Here is a 19,401-nt window from a genome sequence, read left to right on the forward strand (position 1 = left end):
ATTTCTGGCGTTAAACGCCGGGCTGGTGCCCATTTCTGGCGTTTAACGCCAGCTTCTTGCCCTTTTCTGGCGTTTAACGCCAGTCTGGTGCCCCTTTCTGGCGTTAAACGCCCAGAATGGTGCCAGACTGGGCGTTAAACGCCCAACAGCTAGCCTTACTGGCGTTTAAACGCCAGCACGCTCTCCTCCAGGGTGTGCTGTTTTTCTTTCTGCTTTTCATTCTGTTTTTACTTTTTTCATTGATTTTGTGACTTCTCATGATCATCAACCTACAAAAAATATAAAATAACAAAAGAAAATAGATAAAATATAACATTCGGTTGCCTCCCAACAAGCGCTTCTTTAATGTCAGTAGCTTGACAGAGGGCTCTCATGGAGCCTCACAGATACTCAGAGCAATGTTGGAACCTCCCAACACCAAACTTAGAGTTTGAATGTGGGGGTTCAATACCAAACTTAGAGTTTGGTTGTGGCCTCCCAACACCAAACTTAGAGTTTGACTGTGGGGGCTCTGTTTGGCTCTGTTTTGAGAGAAGCTCTTCATGCTTCCTCTCCATGGTGACAGAGGGATATCCTTGAGCCTCAAACACAAAGGATTCTTCATTCACTTGAATGATCAACTCTCCTCTATCAACATCAATCACAGCCTTTGCTGTGGCTAGGAAGGGTCTGCCAAGGATGATGGATTCATCCATGCACTTCCCAGTCTCTAGGACTATGAAATCAGTAGGGATGTAATGGTCTTCAACTTTTACCAGAACATCCTCTACAAGTCCATAAGCTTGTTTTCTTGAGTTGTCTGCCATCTCTAGTGAGATTTTTGCAGCTTGTACCTCAAAGATCCCTAGCTTCTCCATTACAGAGAGAGGCATGAGGTTTACACTTGACCCTAAGTCACACAAGGCCTTCTTGAAGGTCATGGTGCCTATGGTACAAGGTATTGAAAACTTCCCAGGGTCCTGTCTCTTTTGAGGTAGTTTCTGCCTAGACAAGTCATCCAGTTCTTTGGTGAGCAAAGGGGGTTCATCCTCCCAAGTCTCATTTCCAAATAACTTGTCATTTAGCTTCATGATTGCTCCAAGGTATTTAGCAACTTGCTCTTCAGTGACATACTCATCCTCTTCAGAGGAAGAATACTCATCAGAGCTCATGAATGGCAGAAGTAACTCCAATGGAACCTCTATGGTCTCATTTTGAGCCTCAGATTCCCATGGTTCCTCATTGGGGAACTCATTGGAGGCCAGTGGACGTCCATTGAGGTCTTCCTCAGTGGCGTTCACTGCCTCTTCCTCCTCTCCAAATTCGGCCATGTTGATGGCTTTGCACTCTCCTTTTGGATTTTCTTCTGTATTGCTTGGAAGAGTACTAGGAGGGAGTTCAGTAATTTTCTTGCTCAGCTGACCCACTTGTGCCTCCAAATTTCTAATGGAGGACCTTGTTTCAGTTATGAAACTTTGAGTGGTTATGATTAGATCAGAGACCATGGTTGCTAAGTCAGAGGTATTCTGCTTAGAACTCTCTGTCTGTTGCTGAGAAGATGATGGAAAAGGCTTGCTATTGCTAAACCTGTTTCTTCCACCATTATTATTGTTGAAACCTTGTTGAGGTCTCTGTTGATCCTTCCATGAGAGATTTGGATGATTTCTCCATGAAGGATTATAGGTGTTTCCATAGGGTTCTCCCATGTAATTCACCTCTTCCATTGAAGGGTTCTCAGGATCATAAGCTTCTTCCTCAGATGAAGCTTCCTTAGTACTGCTTGGTGCATTTTGCATTCCAGACAGACTTTGAGAAATCATATTGACTTGTTGAGTCAATATTTTGTTCTGAGCCAATATGGCATTCAGAGTGTCAATCTCAAGAACTCCTTTCTTCTGACTAGTCCCATTGTTCACAGGATTTCTTTCAGAAGTGTACATGAATTGGTTATTTGCAACCATTTCAATCAGCTCTTGAGCTTCTGTAGGCATCTTCTTCAGATGAAGAGATCCTCCAGCAGAGCTATCCAAAGACATCTTGGACAGTTCAGAGAGACCATCATAGAAAATACCTATGATGCTCCATTCAGAAAGCATATCAGAAGGACACTTTCTGATTAATTGTTTGTATCTTTTCCAAGCTTCATAGAGGGATTCTCCTTCCTTCTGTCTGAAGGTTTGGACTTCCACTCTAAGCTTACTCAATTTTTGAGGTGGAAAGAACTTTGCCAAGAAGGCATTGACTAGCTTTTCCCAAGAGTCCAGGCTTTCTTTAGGTTGTGAGTCCAACCATGTCCTAGCTCTGTCTCTTACAGCAAAAGGGAATAGCATAAGTCTGTAGACCTCAGGGTCAACCCCATTAGTCTTGACAGTGTCACAGATTTACAAGAATTCAGCTAAAAACTGATGAGGATCTTCCAATGGAAGTCCATGGAACTTGCAATTCTGTTGCATTAGAGAAACTAATTGAGGCTTAAGCTCAAAGTTGTTTGCTCCAATGGCAGGGATAGAGATGCTTCTCCCATAGAAGTTGGGAGTAGGTGCAGTAAAGTCACCCAGCACCTTCCTTGCATTGTTGGCATTGTTGTTGTTTTCGGCTGCCATAGGTTCTTCTTCTTTGAAGATTTCTGTTAGGTCCTCTACAGAGAGTTGTGCTTTGGCTTCTCTTAGCTTTCTCTTCAAGGTCCTTTCAGGTTCAGGATCAGCCTCAACAAGAATGCTTTTGTCCTTGCTCCTGCTCATAAGAAAGAGAAGGGAACAAGAAAATGTGGAATCCTCTATGTCACAGTATAGAGATTCCTTTAGGTGTCAGAGGAAAAGAAAAATAGAAGACAGAAGTAGAAAATTCGAACTTATCAAAGAAGTTGGAGTTCGAATTTTGCATTAAGGAATAGTGTTAGTCCATAAATAGAAGGATGTGAGAAGAAGGGAAGTAATTTTCGAAAATTGAGTGAAAGATTTTGAAAACATTTTTGAAAAACACTAATTGATTCTCGAAAATGAAAGTGGAAAAGAAATCAAGTGATTTTTGAAAAAGATTTTGAAATTAGAAATCAAAAAGATTTGATTGAAAACTATTTTGAAAAAGATGTGGTTAAGAAGATATGATTAGTTTTAAAAAGTTGTGATTGAGAAGATATGATTTGAAAAACATTTTAAAAAGATTTGATTTTGAAAATTAATGACTTGGCTGACAAGAAAAGATATGATTCAAACATTAAACCTTTTTCAACAGAAAAGGCAACATACGTGAAATGTTGAATCAAATCATTGATTGATAGCAAGTATTTTAAAAATAGAAAGAAATTGATTTTGAAAACATATGATTGAAAAGATATGATTTGAAAAAGATTTGATTTTGAAAAACTTTGAAAACTTGAAAAAAAATTGCATTGAAAACAGAATCTTCCCTCTTGTGCCATCCTGGCGTTAAACGCCCAGAATGGTGCACATTCTGGCGTTTAACGCCCAAAACTATACCCTTTTGGGCGTTAAACGCCCAACCAGGTACCCTGGCTGGCGTTTAAACGCCAGTCTGTCCTTCTTCACTGGGCGTTTTGAACGCCCAGCTTTTTCTGTGTAATTCCTCTGCTGTATGTTCTGAATCTTCAATTCTCTATATTATTGACTTGAGAAGACACAAATTAAAAATATTTTTGGATTTTTAATAATAAGGAAAAATCAAAATGCAACAAGAATCAAATAACAATGCATGCAAGACACCAAACTTAGCAGTTTGTATACTACTGACACTAATGAGAATGCATATGAGACACTTAAACACTCAAGTCAAGAGAATTCAAAGATCAGAGTAAGAAATCATCAAGAACATCTTGAAGATCACTAAGACACATGAATGAATGCATGCAATTGACACCAAACTTAACATGAGACACTAGACTCAAACAAGAAATATTTTTTTGGATTTTATGACTTTGTAAATTTTTTTGTGCTTTTTTCGAAAATTAAGTGGAAAAAGAAAATAAAGGTATCAAAATTCTTAATGAGAATTCCAGGAATCAGTGCAATGCTAGTCTAAGACTCCGGTCCAGGAATTAGACATGGCTTCACAGCCAGCCAAGCTTTCAAGGAAAGCTTCGGTCCAAAACACTAGACATGGCCAATGGCCAGCCAAGCCTTAGCAGATCACTGCTCCAAAAGCAAGATTGATAGAAATCAACAAGCTCTTGTGATGATAAGTTGAAACCTCAGTCCAATGAAATTAGACATGGCTTCACAGCCAGCCAGACTTTAACAAATCATCATGAAACTCTAGAATTCATTTTTAAGAACTCTGAAGAAAAAAAATACCTAATCTAAGCAACAAGATGAACCGTCAGTTGTCCAAACTCAACAATCCCCGGCAACGGTGCCAAAAACTTGGTGGACGAAATTGTGATCACACAACTTCGCACAACTAACTAGCAAGTGTACTGGGTCGTCCAAGTAATAAACCTTACGCGAGTAAGGGTCGATCCCACAGAGATTGTTGGTATGAAGCAAGCTATGGTCACCCTGTAAATCTTAGTCAGGCAAACTCAAATGGGTATGGTGATAAACGCATAAAACATAAAGATAAAGATAGAGATACTTATGTAATTCATTGGTAGGAATTTCAGATAAGAGTATGAAGATGCTGGTCCCTTCCGTCTCTCTGCTTTCCTACTGTCTTCATCCAATCCTTCCTACTCCTTTCCATGGCAAGCTTAAGCAAGGGTTTCACCGTTGTCAGTGGCTACCTCCCATCCTCTCAGTGGAAATGTTCAACGCACCCTGTCACGGCACGGCTATCCATCTGTCGGTTCTCGATCAGGTCGGAATAGAATCCAGTGATTCTTTTGCGTCTGTCACTAACGCCCCGCCCTCAGGAGTTTGAAGCACGTCACAGTCATTCAGTCATTGAATCCTACTCAGAATACCACAGACAAGGTTAGACCTTCCGGATTCTCTTGAATGCCGCCATCAGTTCTAGCCTATACCACGAAGACTCTGATGTCACGGAATGGCTGGCTCGGTTGTCAGGCGAGCACTCGGTTGTCAGGCGATCAACCATGCGTCGTGTATCAGGAATCCAAGAGATATTCACCCAATCGAAGGTAGAACGGAGGTGGTTGTCAGTCACACGTTCATAGGTGAGAATGATGATGAGTGTCACGGATCATCACATTCATCAAGTTGAAGAACAAGTGATATCTTAGAACAAGAACAAGCGGAATTGAATAGAAGAACAATAGTAATTGCATTAATACTCGAGGTACAGCAGAGCTCCACACCTTAATCTATGGTGTGTAGAAACTCCACCGTTGAAAATACATAAGAACAAGGTCTAGGCATGGCCGAATGGCCAGCCTCCCAATGATCTAAGAACTAGATGTCCAAAGATGATCAAAGGATCTAAGAATAATCCAAAGATGAAAATACAATAGTAAAAGGTCCTACTTATAGAAAACTAGTAGCCTAAGGTTTACAGAGATGAGTAAATGACATAAAAATTCACTTCCGGACCCACATGGTGTGTGCTTGGGCTGAGCATTGAAGCATTTTCGTGTAGAGACTCTTCTTGGAGTTAAACGCCAGCTTTTATGCCAGTTTGGGCGTTTAACTCCCATTCTTGTGCCAGTTCCGGCGTTTAACGCTGGGAATTCTGAGGGTGACTTTGAACGCCGGTTTGGGCCATCAAATCTTGAGCAAAGTATAAACTATCATATATTGCTGGAAAGCCTAGGATGTCTACTTTCCAACGCCATTGAGAGCGCGCCAATTGGGCTTCTGTAGCTGCAGAAAATCCACTTCGAGTGCAGGGAGGTCAGAATCCAACAGCATCTGCAGTCCTTTTTAGTCTCTGAATCAGATTTTTGCTCCGGTCCCTCAATTTCAGCCAAAAAATACCTGAAATCACAGAAAAGCACACAAACTCATAGTAAAGTCCAGAAAAGTGAATTTTAACTAAAAACTAATAAAAATATACTAAAAACTAACTAGATCATACTAAAAACATACTAAAAATAATGCCAAAAAGCGTACAAATTATCCGCTCATCAAGGGACTTGAGCAAAACTCTGAAAAAGGCTGACAAAAGGACTGCTGATGCTGTTGGAATCTGGCCTCCCTGCACTCGAAATGGATTTTTTGGAGCTACAGAACTCCAAATGGCGCGCTCTTAACGGAGTTGGAAAGTAGACATCCAGAGCTTTCCAGCAATATATAATAGTCCATACTTTATTCGCAAATTGACGACGTAACTTGGCGTTGAACGCCAAGTACATGCTGCTGTCTGGAGTTAAACGCCAGAAACACGTCATGATCCGGAGTTGAACGCCCAAAACATGTTATAACTTGGCGTTCAACTTCAAGAAAAGCCTCAGCTCGTGGATAGATCAAGCTCAGCCCAAACATACACCAAGTGGGCCCCGGAAGTGGATTTATGCATCAATTACTTACTCATATAAACCCTAGTAGCTAGTTTAGTATAAATAAGACTTTTTACTAATGTATTAGGAGTCTTTTGACCATTCAGTCTTTTTGACCATTCGGTCTTTTGATCACCTTCATGGGGGCTGGCCATTCGGCCATGTCTGAACCTTTCACTTATGTATTTTCAACGGTGGAGTTTCTGCACACCATAGATTAAGGGTGTGGAGCTTTGCTGTACCTCAAGTTTCAATACAATTACCATTACTTTCTATTCAATTCTCTTTTATTCTTATTCCAAGATATACGTTGCACAACACTTTGATGAATGTGATGATCCGTGACACTCATCATCATTCTCACCTATGAACGCGCGTGATTGACAACCACTTCCGTTCTATTCTAGGCCGGGCGCATATCTCTTAGATTCCCCAATAAAATCTTCGTGGTATAAGCTAGATAGATGGCGGCATTCATGGGGATCCGGAAAGTCTAACCTTGTCTGTGGTATTCCGAGTAGGATTCCGGTATTGAATGACTGTGACGAGCTTCAAACTCCTGAAGGCTGGGCGTGATGACAAACGCAAAAGAATCAATGGATTCTACTCCAACCTGATTGAGAACCGACAGATGATTAGCCGTGCTGTGACAGAGCATTTGGACCATTTTCACTGAGAGGATGGGATGTAGCTATCAACAAGGGTGATGCCTCCAGACGATTAGCCGTGCAGTGACAGCGCATAGGACCATTTTTCCGAGAGGATTAAAAGTAGCCATTGATGATGGTGATGCCCTACATACAGCTTGCCATGGAAAGGAGTAAGAAGGATTGGATGAGAGCAATAAAAAAGTAGAGATTCGAAAGGATTCTAGCATCTCCACACGCCTATCTGAAATTCCCACTATTGATTTACATAAGTATTTCTATCCCTTTTTATTTTATTTATCTTTTAAATTATCTAATCCAATTACATTTGACCCTATGAATCCACTTAACTGAGATTTACAAGGTGACCATAGCTTGCTTCATACCAACAATCTCTGTGGGATCGACCCTTACTCACGTAAGGTATTACTTGGATGACCCAGTACACTTGCTGGTTAAGTTGAATGAAGTTGTGATCATAAATTCCAATAGAACCAATTTTTAAATCTCGTGCAAATACAAAGAGGATCACAATTTCGTCCACCAAGTTTTTGGCGCCGTTGCCGGGGATTGTTCGAGTATGGACAACTGACGGCTCATCTTGTTGCTCAGATTGGGTAATTTTATTTTATTTTATTTTGTTTTATTATTCTTAAATTTCGAAAAAAAAATTATATTACTTATCCTGTTCTTCAGAATTTTTAAGAATGGATTCTAGAGTTTCATGAAGCATGTTGAAGCTTGGCTGGCTGTAAAGCCATGTCTAAATTCTTTTGGACTGAGGCTTCAAAACCATCTTCATAGAGGCAAACTAATTTGAATATTAGCTGTATGCTAAAGGTTGGCTGGCCATTGGCCATGTCTAGTGTTTTGGACTGGAGCTTTCATTGAAAGCTTGGCTGGCTATTAAGCCATGTCTAATTCCTGGACCGGAGCTTTAGACTAACATTGCAAAGATTCCTGGAATCCTTATTAAAAATTTTGAATTTCTTATTTTCTTTTTCTTATATGTTTTTCGAAAAAAATCAAATAAAATACAAAAAAAATTAGAAAATCATAAAAAAACCAAAAATATTTTGTGTTTCTTGTTTGAGTCTTGAGTCAATTTTTAAGTTTGGTGTCAATTGCATGCTTTAAAAAATTTTTTCTTGCATTTTTCGAAAATTCATGCATTCATAGTGTTCTTCATGATCTTCAAGATGTTCTTGGTAAATCCTCTTGTTTGATCTTGATGATTTATTGTTTTGTGTTGTTTGTTGTTTTTCATATGCATTTTTCGTTTGTTAGAGTCCATGCATTAAAGATTTCTAAGTTTGGTGTCTTGCATGTTTTCTTTGCATCAAAAATTTTTCAAAATTATGTTCTTGATGTTCATCATGATCTTAAAAGTGTTCTTGGTGTTCATCTTGACATTCATAGTGTTCTTGCATGCATCATGAGTTTTGATTCATAATTTTCATGTTGTGAGTCATTTTTGTTGTTTTTCTCTCTCATCATTAAAAATTCAAAAAAAAAATCAAAAAATATCTTTTCCTTATTTCCCTCCAAATTTTCAAAATTTTGGGTTGACTTGGTCAAAAATTTTTAAAAATTAGTTGTTTCTTACAAGTCAAGTCAAAATTTCAATTTTAAAAATCTTATCTTTTCAAAATATTTTTCAAAAATTATATCTTTTTCATTTTTTTCTATTTCTTGAAAATTTCAAAATTCTTTTTCAAAATATTTTCAAAATCTTTTTCTTATCTTTATATCATATTTTCGAAAATTAGCTAACAATTAATGTGATTGATTCAAAAATTTGAAGTTTGTTACTTTCTTGTTAAGAAAGGTTCAATCTTTAAGTTCTAGAATCTTATCTTGTAGTTTCTTGTTAGTGAAGTAAGTAATTTCAAATTTTTGAATTAAATCTTTTTATCTTTTATCTTATCTTTTTCAAAAATTTTATCTTTTTCAAAATTTGATTTCAAAATATCTTATCTAACTTCTTATCTTCTTATCTTTTTCAAATTTGATTTCAATATCTTTTTCAATCAACTAACTAACTTTTTGTTTGTTTCCTATCTTTTTCAAAACCAACTAACTACCTATCCCTCTCTAATTTTCGAAAATACTTCTCTCTTTTTCAAAAATTCTTTTTAATTGTTTTAAATTTTAATTTTAATTTTATCTTATCTCTGATTTTTGAAAATCACTAACCACTTTTTCAAAATTATTTTCGAAATTCTCCATCTCTTTTCTTATTCTATTTAATTATTTATTTACTAACACTTCTCTTCACCTCTCTTCATCTAAAAATCCGAACCCATTCTTCTTCACTCTTATGCCCTTTCTTCTTCTACTAACATAAAGGAATCTCTATACTGTGACATAGAGGATTCCTCTTCTTTTCTTGTTTTCTTCTCTTTCATATGAGCAGGAACAGGAAAAAAGGCACTCTTGTTGAAATTGATCCTGAACCTGAAAGGACTTTGAAAAGGAAACTAAGAGAAACTAAATTACAACAATCCAGAAACAACCTTTCAGAAATTTTCGAACAAGAGAAGGAGATGGCAGCCGAAAATAATAATAATGCAAAGAGAATGCTTGGTGACTTCACAAAGCCAACGTCCAAATTTGATGGAAGAAGCATCTCCATTCCTGCCATTGGAGCCAATAATTTTGAGCTGAAACCTCAGCTAGTTGCCTTAATGCAACAATACTGCAAGTTTTATGAACTTTCATCTGAAGATCCTTATCAGTTTTTAACTGAGTTCTTGCAGATCTGTGAGACTGTAAAGACGAATGGAGTTGATCTTGAAGTCTACAGACTCATGCTTTTCCCTTTTGTTGTAAGAGACAGAGCTAGAATATGGTTGGATTCACAACCCAAGGATAGCCTGGACTCCTGGGATAAGCTGGTCACTGCCTTCTTAGATAAATTCTTTCCTCCTCAAAAGCTGAGCAAGCTTAGAGTGGATGTTCAGACCTTCAGACAAAAAGATGGTGAATCCCTCTATGAAGCTTGGGAAAGATACAAGCAGCTGACCAAAAGGTGCCCATCTGACATGTTTTCAGAATGGACCATATTAGATATATTCTATTATGGTCTATCTGAATTTTCGAAAATGTCATTGGACCATTCTGCAGGTGGATCTATTCACCTAAAGAAAACGCCTGAAGAGGCTCAAGAACTCATTGACATGGTTGCAAACAACCAATTCATGTACACTTCTGAGAGGAATTCCGTGAATAATGGGATACCCCAGAAGAAAGGAGTTCTTGAAATTGATGCTCTAAATGCCATATTGGCTCAGAACAAAGTGTTGACTCAACAGGTCAACATGATCTCTCAAAATCTGAATGGATGGTGACATGCATCCAACAGTACTAAAGAGGCAGCTTCTGAAGAAGCTTATGATCCTGAGAACCCTGCAATAGCAGAGGTAAATTACATGGGTGAACCTTATGGAAACACCTATAATTCATCATGGAGATATCATCCAAATTTCTCATGGAAGGATGAACAAAAGCCTCAACAAGGCTTTAACAATGGTGGACGCAATAGGCTGAGCAATAGCAAGCCTTTTTCATCATCTTCTTAGCAACAGACAGAAAATTCTGAACAAAACACTTCTAATTTAGCCAATCTAGTCTCTGATCTGTCAAAGGCCACTTTCAGTTTTATGAGTGAAACAAGATCCTCCATCAGAAATCTGGAGGCACAAGTGGGCCAGCTGAGTAAAAAAGTCATTGAAACTCCTCCCAGTATTCTCCCAAGCAATACAGAAGAGAATCCAAAAGGAGAGTGCAAGGCCATTGATGTGATCAATATGGCCGAATGCACAAGGGAGGAGAAGGACAAAAATCCTAGTGAGGAAGACCTCCTGGAACGTCTCTCAAGCAAGAAGAAGTTTCCTATTAAGGATCCAAAGGAATCTGAGGCTCATATAGAGACCATAGAGATTCCATTAAATCTCCTTCTGCCATTCATGAGCTCTGAAGACTATTCTTCCTCTGAAGAGGATGAAGATGTGACTGGAGAGCAAGTTTCTCAATATTTAGGAGCTATCATGAAGCTGAATGCCAAGTTATTTGGTAATGAGACTTGGGAAAGTGAACCTCCCTTGCTCATTAGTGAACTAGACACCTGGATTCAGCAAATTCTACCTCAAAAGAGACAAGATCCTGGCAAGTTCTTAATACCTTGTACCATAGGCACCATGACCTTTGAAAAAGCTCTATGTGATCTGGGGTCAGGGATAAATCTTATGCCACTCTCTGTAATAGAGAAGCTGGGGATCAATGAGGTACAACCTGCCTTGTTCCCATTACAATTGGCAGACAAGTCATTGAGACAAGCTTATGGAATAGTAGAGGACATGTTAGTAAAGGTTGAAGGCCTTTATATCCCTGCTGATTTCATAATCTTAGACACTAGGAAGGAAGAGGATGAATGCATCATCCTTGGAAGACCTTTCCTAGCTACAGCAGGAGCTGTAATAGATGTCAACAGAGGTGAATTAGTCCTTCAATTGAATGGGGACTACCTTGTGTTTAAGACACATGGCCATCCTTCTGTGACAAAAGAGAGTAAGCATGAAGATCTTCTCTTAGTTCAGAGTCAAGAAGAGCCCCCACAGTCAAACTCTAAGTTTGGTGTTGGGAGGCCACAACCAAATTCTAAGTTTGGTGTTAAGACCCCATATCCAAACTCTAAGTTTGGTGTTGGGACTATACAACATTGACCTGATCACCTTTGTGGCTCCATGAGAGCCACTGTCAAGCTATTGACATTAAAGAAGCGCTTGTTGGGAGGCAACCCAATTTTATTTATCTAAATTTTATTTTATTTTATTCTATTGTTATTTTGTGTTTTTTTAGGTACATGATCATGTGGAGTTACGAAAAAAATATAAAAATTAAAAACAGAATAAAAAAAACAGCAGAAGAAAAATCACACCCTGGAGGAAGCACAGACTGGCGTTCAACGCCAGTAAGGAGCATCTCGCTGGCGTTCAACGCCAGAACAGAGCATGAAACTGGCGCTGAACGCCAGAAACAAGCAACATTCTGGCGCTGAACGCCGGGAATGTGCCTAGAGGAAAAGCTGGTGTTGAACGCCAGTAACAAGCATGAAACTGGCGTTCAACGCCAGAAACATGCTTTACATGGGCGTTGAACGCCCAGAACGTGCACCACTCGGCGTTTAAATGCCAAAATGGTGTGCAAAGGCATTTTACATGCCTATTTGGTGCAGGGATGGAATTCCTTGACACCTCTGGATCTGTAGACCCCACAGGATCACCTCAGGATCTGTGGACCCCACATGATCACCTCAGGATCTGTGGACCCCACAGGATCCCCACCTAACATATTCCCACCTTACCTCCTAATCCTATTTTACTCTTCCCCATGTCACACTTCCCAAAAACCCTTCACCAATCACCTCAATCTCTCTTCCCAATCACCTATTCACCACTCACATCCATCCACTCTTCCCCACAAACCTCACCTACCTTCAAAATTTAAAAATATTTCCCCCCCAATCCCACCCTAAATGGCCGAACCTACCCTCTCCCCTCTCCCTATATAAACCCCTCCATTCCACTCCATTTTCACACAACACTATCCCCTCTACTATACCTTGGCCGAATCCATCTCCCATCACTCTCCTCCATTTTCTTCTTCTTCTTCTTCTCTTCTTTCTTCTCTTGCTCGAGGGCGAGCAATATTTTAAGTTTGGTGTGGTAAAAGCATAAGCTTTTTGTTTTTCCATTACCATCAATGGCACCTAAGGCCGGAGAATCCTCTAGAAAAGGAAAAGGGAAGACAAAAGCTTCCACCTCCGAGTCATGGGAGACGGAAAGATTCATCTCCAAAAGCCATCAAGACCACTTCTATGATGTTGTGGCAAAGAAGAAGGTGATCCCTGAGATCCCTTTCAAGCTCAAGAAAAATGAGTATCCGGAGATCCGACATGAGATCTGAAGAAGAGGTTGGGAAATCCTAACCAACCCCATGCAACAAGTCGAAATCTTAATGGTTCAAGAGTTCTATGCCAATGCATGGATCACTAGGAACCATGATCAAAGCATGAACCCGAGTCCAAAGAATTATCTCACAATGGTTCGGGGGAAATACTTAGATTTTAGTCCGGAAAATGTAAGGTTGGCATTCCAATTGCCCATGATGCGAGGAGATGAATGCCCCTACACTAGAAGGGTCAACTTTAATCAAAGGTTAGACCAAGTCCTTACGACATATGTGTGGAAGGAGCTCAATGGAAGAGAGACTCCAAAGGCAAGCTAGTTCAACTAAGAAGACTGGACCTCAAGCCTGTGGCTAGAGGATGGTTGGAGTTCATTCAACGCTCCATCATTCCCACTAGCAACCGATCTGAAGTTACTGTGGATCGGGCCATCATGATTCATAGCATCATGATTGGAGAGGAAGTAGAAGTTCATGAGGTCATCTCCAATGAAATCTACAAAATAGCCGACAAGCCCTCCACCATGGCAAGGCTAGCTTTTCCTCACCTTATTTGCCATCTATGTTACTCAGCTGGAGTTATCATAGAAGGAGACATCCTCATTGAAGAGGATAAGCCCATCACTAAGAAGAGGATGGAGCAAGCAAGAGAAACTCTCCACGGTTCTCAAGAGATGCATGAGGAAGCTCATCATCAAGAAATTCCTGAGATGCCTCAAGGGATACACTTTCCTCCCAACAACTATTGGGAATAACTCAACGCTTCCTTAGAAGATTTGAGCCACAATGTGGAACAATTAAGGGTGGAACATCATGAGCACTCCATCATTCTCCATGAAATAAGAGAAGATCAAAGAGTAATGAGGGAGGAGCAACAAAGGCAAGGAAGGGACATAGAAGAGCTTAAGGACATTGTTGGACCTTCAAGAAGAAGACGCCACTAAGGTGGACTCATTCCTTGTTCTTATTTCTTTCTGCTTTTCGGTTTTTATGTTGTGTTTATCTATGTTTTGTGTCTCTACTTTATGATCATTAGTAGTTAGTAACCATGTCTTAAAGCTATGAATAAAATCCATTAATCCTTCACCTCTCTTAAAAGAAAAATGTTTTTAATTCAAAAGAACAAGAAGTACATGAATTTCGAAATTGTCCTTGAATTTAATTTAATTATATTGATGTGGTGACAATACTTTTTGTTTTCTGAATGAATGCTTAAACAGTGCATATTTTTTATCTTGTTGTTTATGAATGTTAAAATTGTTGGCTCTTGAAAGAATGATGAACAAAGAGAAATGTTATTGATGATCTGAAAAATCATAAAATTGATTCTTGAAGCAAGAAAAAGCAGTGAAAAAGCAAAGGCTTGCGAAAAAAAAACTGGCGAAAAAAATAGAAAGAAAAAGAAAAAGCAAGCAGAAAAAGCCAATAGCCCTTAAAACCAAAAGGCAAGGGTAAAAGGATCCAAGGCTTTGAGCATCAATGGATAGGAGGGCCCAAGGAAATAAAATCCAGGCCTAAGCGGCTAAATCAAGCTGTCCCTAACCATGTGCTTGTGTCATGAAGGTCCAAGTGAAAAGCTTGAGACTGAGTGATTAAAGTCGTGATCCAAAGCAAAAAGAGTGTGCTTAAGAGCTCTGGACACCTCTAACTGGGGACTCTAGCAAAGCTGAGTCACAATCTGAAAAGGTTCACCCAGTTATGTGTCTGTGGCATTTATGTATCCGGTGGTAATACTGGAAAACAAAATGCTTAGGGCCATGGCCAAGACTCATAAGTAGCTGTGTTCAAGAATCAACATACTTCACTAGGAAAGTCAATAACACTATCCGAAATTCTAAGTTCCTAGAGAAGCCAACCATTCTGAACTTCAAAGGAAAAAGTGAGATGCCAAAACTGTTCAGAAGCAAAAAGCTACAAGTCCCGCTCATCTAATTAGAATTAATATTCATTGATATTCTGGAATTTATAGTATATTCTCTTCTTTTTATCCTATTTAATTTTCAGTTGCTTGGGGACAAGCAACAATTTAAGTTTGGTGTTGTGATGAGCGGATAATTTATACGCTTTTTGGCATTGTTTTTAGGTAGTTTTTAGTAAGTTTAAGCTACTTTTAGGGATGTTTTCATTAGTTTTTATGTTAAATTCACATTTCTGGACTTTACTATGAGTTTGTGTGTTTTTTTGTGATTTCAGGTAATTTCTGGCTGAAATTGAGGGACTTGAGCAAAACTCTGAAAAAGGCTGACAAAAGGACTGCTGATGCTGTTGGAATTTGACCTCCCTGCACTCAAAATGGATTTTTTGGAGCTACAGAACTCTAAATGGCGCACTCTCAACGGCGTTGGAAAGTATACATCCAGAGCTTCCCAGAAATATATAATAGTTCATACTTTATTTGGAAATTGACGACGTAACTTGGCGTTGAACGCCAAGTACATGCTGCTGTCTGGAGTTAAACGCCAGAAACACGTCATGATCCGGAGTTGAACGCCCAAAACACGTTATAACTTGGCGTTCAACTCCAAGAAAAGCCTCAGCTCGTGGATAGATCAAGCTCAGCCCAAACATACACCAAGTGGGCCCCGGAAGTGGATTTATGCATCAATTACTTACTCATGTAAACCCTAGTAGCTAGTTTAGTATAAATAAGACTTTTTACTAGTGTATTAGGAGTCTTTTGACCATTCAGTCTTTTTGACCATTCGGTCTTTTGATCACCTTCATGGGGGCTGGCCATTCGGCCATGCCTGAACCTTTCACTTATGTATTTTCAACGGTGGAGTTTCTACACACCATAGATTAAGGGTGTGGAGCTCTGCTGTACCTCAAGTTTCAATACAATTACCATTACTTTCTATTCAATTCTCTTTTATTCTTATTCCAAGATATACGTTGCACAACATTTTGATAAATGTGATGATCCGTGACACTCATCATCATTCTCACCTATGAACGCACGTGATTGACAACCACTTCCGTTCTACTCTAGGCCGGGCGCATATCTCTTAGATTCCCCAACAAAATCTTCGTGGTATAAGCTAGATAGATGGCGGCATTCATGGGGATTCGAAAAGTCTAACCTTGTCTATGGTATTCCGAGTAGGATTCCGGTATTGAATGACTGTGACGAGCTTCAAACTCCTGAAGGCTGGGCGTGATGACAAACGCAAAAGAATCAATAGATTCTACTCCAACCTGATTGAGAACCGACAGATGATTAGCCGTGCTGTGACAGAGCATTTGGACCATTTTCACTGAGAGGATGGGATGTAGCTATCAACAAGGGTGATGCCTCCAGACGATTAGCCGTGCAGTGACAGCGCATAGGACCATTTTCCCGAGAGGATTAAAAGTAGCCATTGATGATGGTGATGCCCTACATACAGCTTGCCATGGAAAGGAGTAAGAAGGATTGGATGAGAGCAATAAGAAAGTAGAGATTCGAAAGGATTCTAGCATCTCCACACGCCTATCTGAAATTTCCACTATTGATTTACATAAGTATTTCTATCCCTTTTTATTTTATTTATCTTTTAAATTATCTAATCCAATTACATTTGACCCTATGAATCCACTTAACTGAGATTTACAAGGTGACCATAGCTTGCTTCATACAAACAATCTTTGTGGGATCGACCCTTACTCACGTAAGGTATTACTTGGATGACCCAGTACACTTGCTGGTTAAGTTGAATGAAGTTGTGATAATAAATTCCAATAGAGCCAATTTTTAAATCTCATGCAAATATAAAGAGGATCACAATTTCGTCCATCAGGCATGCTGGAGACTTCTAGATTTGCGAAGATTCTTTGTTCTCGAGACTTTGTTTTGGTTTATATGTTTTGCTTAGATACTTTTATCTCCATTAAATAATACAAACTGTGATGACTCCTCTTATGGGAGATTTTGGAGAATAGGTTTTTGTATTTGTGTCCCTTTGGGTTTCCTTTGGGGTTTCCTCATTTTATCATATGTATATATATGCTATGCTCGGACCGGTTATCTTCGCAGCCGGATTTTGAGTCTTGATATTCCTGTTTTTGACACTCCTTTGTATATATATAATCTCGCGTTGGTTTATCCTTGTTCGTTACGTTATCGATCGGAGTGTTGCGCTTTCGAGTTGCGATTTTGTTTACCCCTTTTTCTACAAAGGCTCCTAGTTATAATCAATCATTCATACTACTATACATACTAAATTTTTATTTTAGAGGTCGTAATACCTTGCCATCTTTGAATTATGACTTAAGCATAAGACTCTGTATGGTAGGGTGTTACATCCGCTTAAGCATGTATTTAGAGTTCGAATATCGCATTGTGTGTATAACAATCCATTAGTTAGCGACAGACCCTTAATAAATAGAGCATCAATATATGGTGGATCAGTCATTAATTTGCCGAGTTAGGAAATTCGTAGAAAAAATTATTTTTGTCTTTAAAATATATTAATTTTTCATTAATAGCAATACTTATGGACTTTTGTCTTTATTAAAATTTATTTGGGACAATTTTATTTATTGGTACCATATTCATTCTTGAAGTCAAAACAATATGATCAACATTGTTTACTTGTTAAAACTTCACATTTTATGAAATAATTTTTAAATTTTCAAATTCATAAACTTATATCATTACAAAAGTTATTAGATCGATTAATATTTCTTGGTAACATGGTGTACCGAAACACGATAGTTGAGTATTAGTTAGTATGAAGAGACCCAATAACAACTTTTGTTATTCAATATATAATTTATTTTATTGAAAAATAAATTAATATTTTCTAAACTTGTAAATATATTTTCTTCTAATTTCTTATACCATTTTATTTGACAATATTTATCATTAAAAAATAGCAAATAATCATACTATCCTACAATATATATAATGTACAAAGTAATTTCTTATTTTAAAATTAATTCTGGTTAGTGAGATAAAATTTAAAATATTTTTTATTTTCTTATAAAAATTTTAATTTAAATTTAGAATTGATTAACAATTCATCCTTTTTTAATTTCAATAAAAAATATATTAGTTAAATACAAAATATTCAGCATTAAATAATTTTAATTATTTAAATTTTAATTACCAAAATTGAGTTAAAAATTAATTATAAACTTAATAATCGATAAATTTTATAAGTAGTTGTACTATTATACTTATTTTCCTAGATGATGACTTAAGTTACTTATTTTATATGTTAAATAATATTTTGTATGTTAAATTTATTAAATATTAAGATGAAAAAATTGTTCAAAAAATTATATATCATATATAATAATCCTTGATATATATAGTGTCATGTATATATTAAGATTATCTATTTTAATTATGTGAGTGATTATTGTTATTTTTACTTTTTCGTTACGTTAAAAAATAATATTTAAAACTAAAAAAGAGATAATTAATTTTTTTAATTTGAATTAAAAATCATCTTATAAATATATCTAATTTTTATATATACTAAGTGTTATAATATTAAATAGAATAGTATTTGCTATAACAATGACTCAAAATATTAATCCAAAATATATTTGAGCCTAGTAAGACCTCAATGCAAGCAAGATCAACTAAAAATCATTGTGAGGTCCCAAATCCAACTTAGTAGTTCATTACCTTAAAAACCCAATGCAGATGAAGTCCACGCATCCTCTCTTAAATCGGTTCAGATTGGATCTCCGTTGCTAGTTAGATATGGTAATGCGTACTTAGGAGAGCGTGAGAAGCCCTTTTCCTATCCCTCACTCCTATTTAAAAAAAAAAACCTATTCCTTTTCTGTCATTGCAAGTTCCTGTTTAATTATCCCTTAAAGAAAGCATATCTCCTTGAGCATCTATGAATATTCTTTGAAAACTTTTGATATAATACAATAATCATAAAATAATCAATTTAATATAATTTAACAAAATTTATAACATATTCGTTATGAAAAATAACATTTCAAAAGGAGAAAACATAAAAATATATTCCAACATAATAACATAACATAATTTTTTAGAACGATACTGAGCAACGTAGTGATGGACTTGAGAGGAAGAGAAAGTGAATTAGAGAGAGAGTGGATGAGACTCAGAATGAGTCTGGAAGAAAAAGGAAAAATTCGAATTGGAGACAGAAATTAGGGTTACTAAATTTAAGAAATGAATTTATGAATATATAAATTAGAATAAATTAATAATTTTATATTCGCATATATTTAATAGGTTCCATGAGGCGGGTACTTATGTCCATGTCCCCATTAGGGGTGCCAAATGAGAAAGCCCGCCTTGTCTCGCTAAAAGCCTGCTATCTGATGGGCTGGCCCTCCCCGCCCCGCCTAGTAAGGCGGTCTTGAATTTCTCTCCCGTCCCGTCTAATGGTAGGCTGGCGGCTTGGTGGGCTCTCCTTTTTTTATAAACCA

General features: G+C 37.7%; 1 non-coding gene across 1 annotated transcript; it reads left to right on the forward strand.

The window, feature by feature from the left end:
- The first annotated feature begins 2,069 nt into the window (after positions 1-2,069).
- Positions 2,070-2,177, forward strand: LOC112798882 (small nucleolar RNA R71). The gene has a single exon (XR_003200479.1). It is a non-coding gene; the product is annotated as a small nucleolar RNA R71 (small nucleolar RNA).
- Positions 2,178-19,401: the final 17,224 nt, after the last annotated feature.

This window comes from Arachis hypogaea, chromosome 4, assembly GCF_003086295.3.
Source record: "Arachis hypogaea cultivar Tifrunner chromosome 4, arahy.Tifrunner.gnm2.J5K5, whole genome shotgun sequence".
In the NCBI taxonomy this organism is placed as follows: domain Eukaryota; kingdom Viridiplantae; phylum Streptophyta; class Magnoliopsida; order Fabales; family Fabaceae; genus Arachis; species Arachis hypogaea.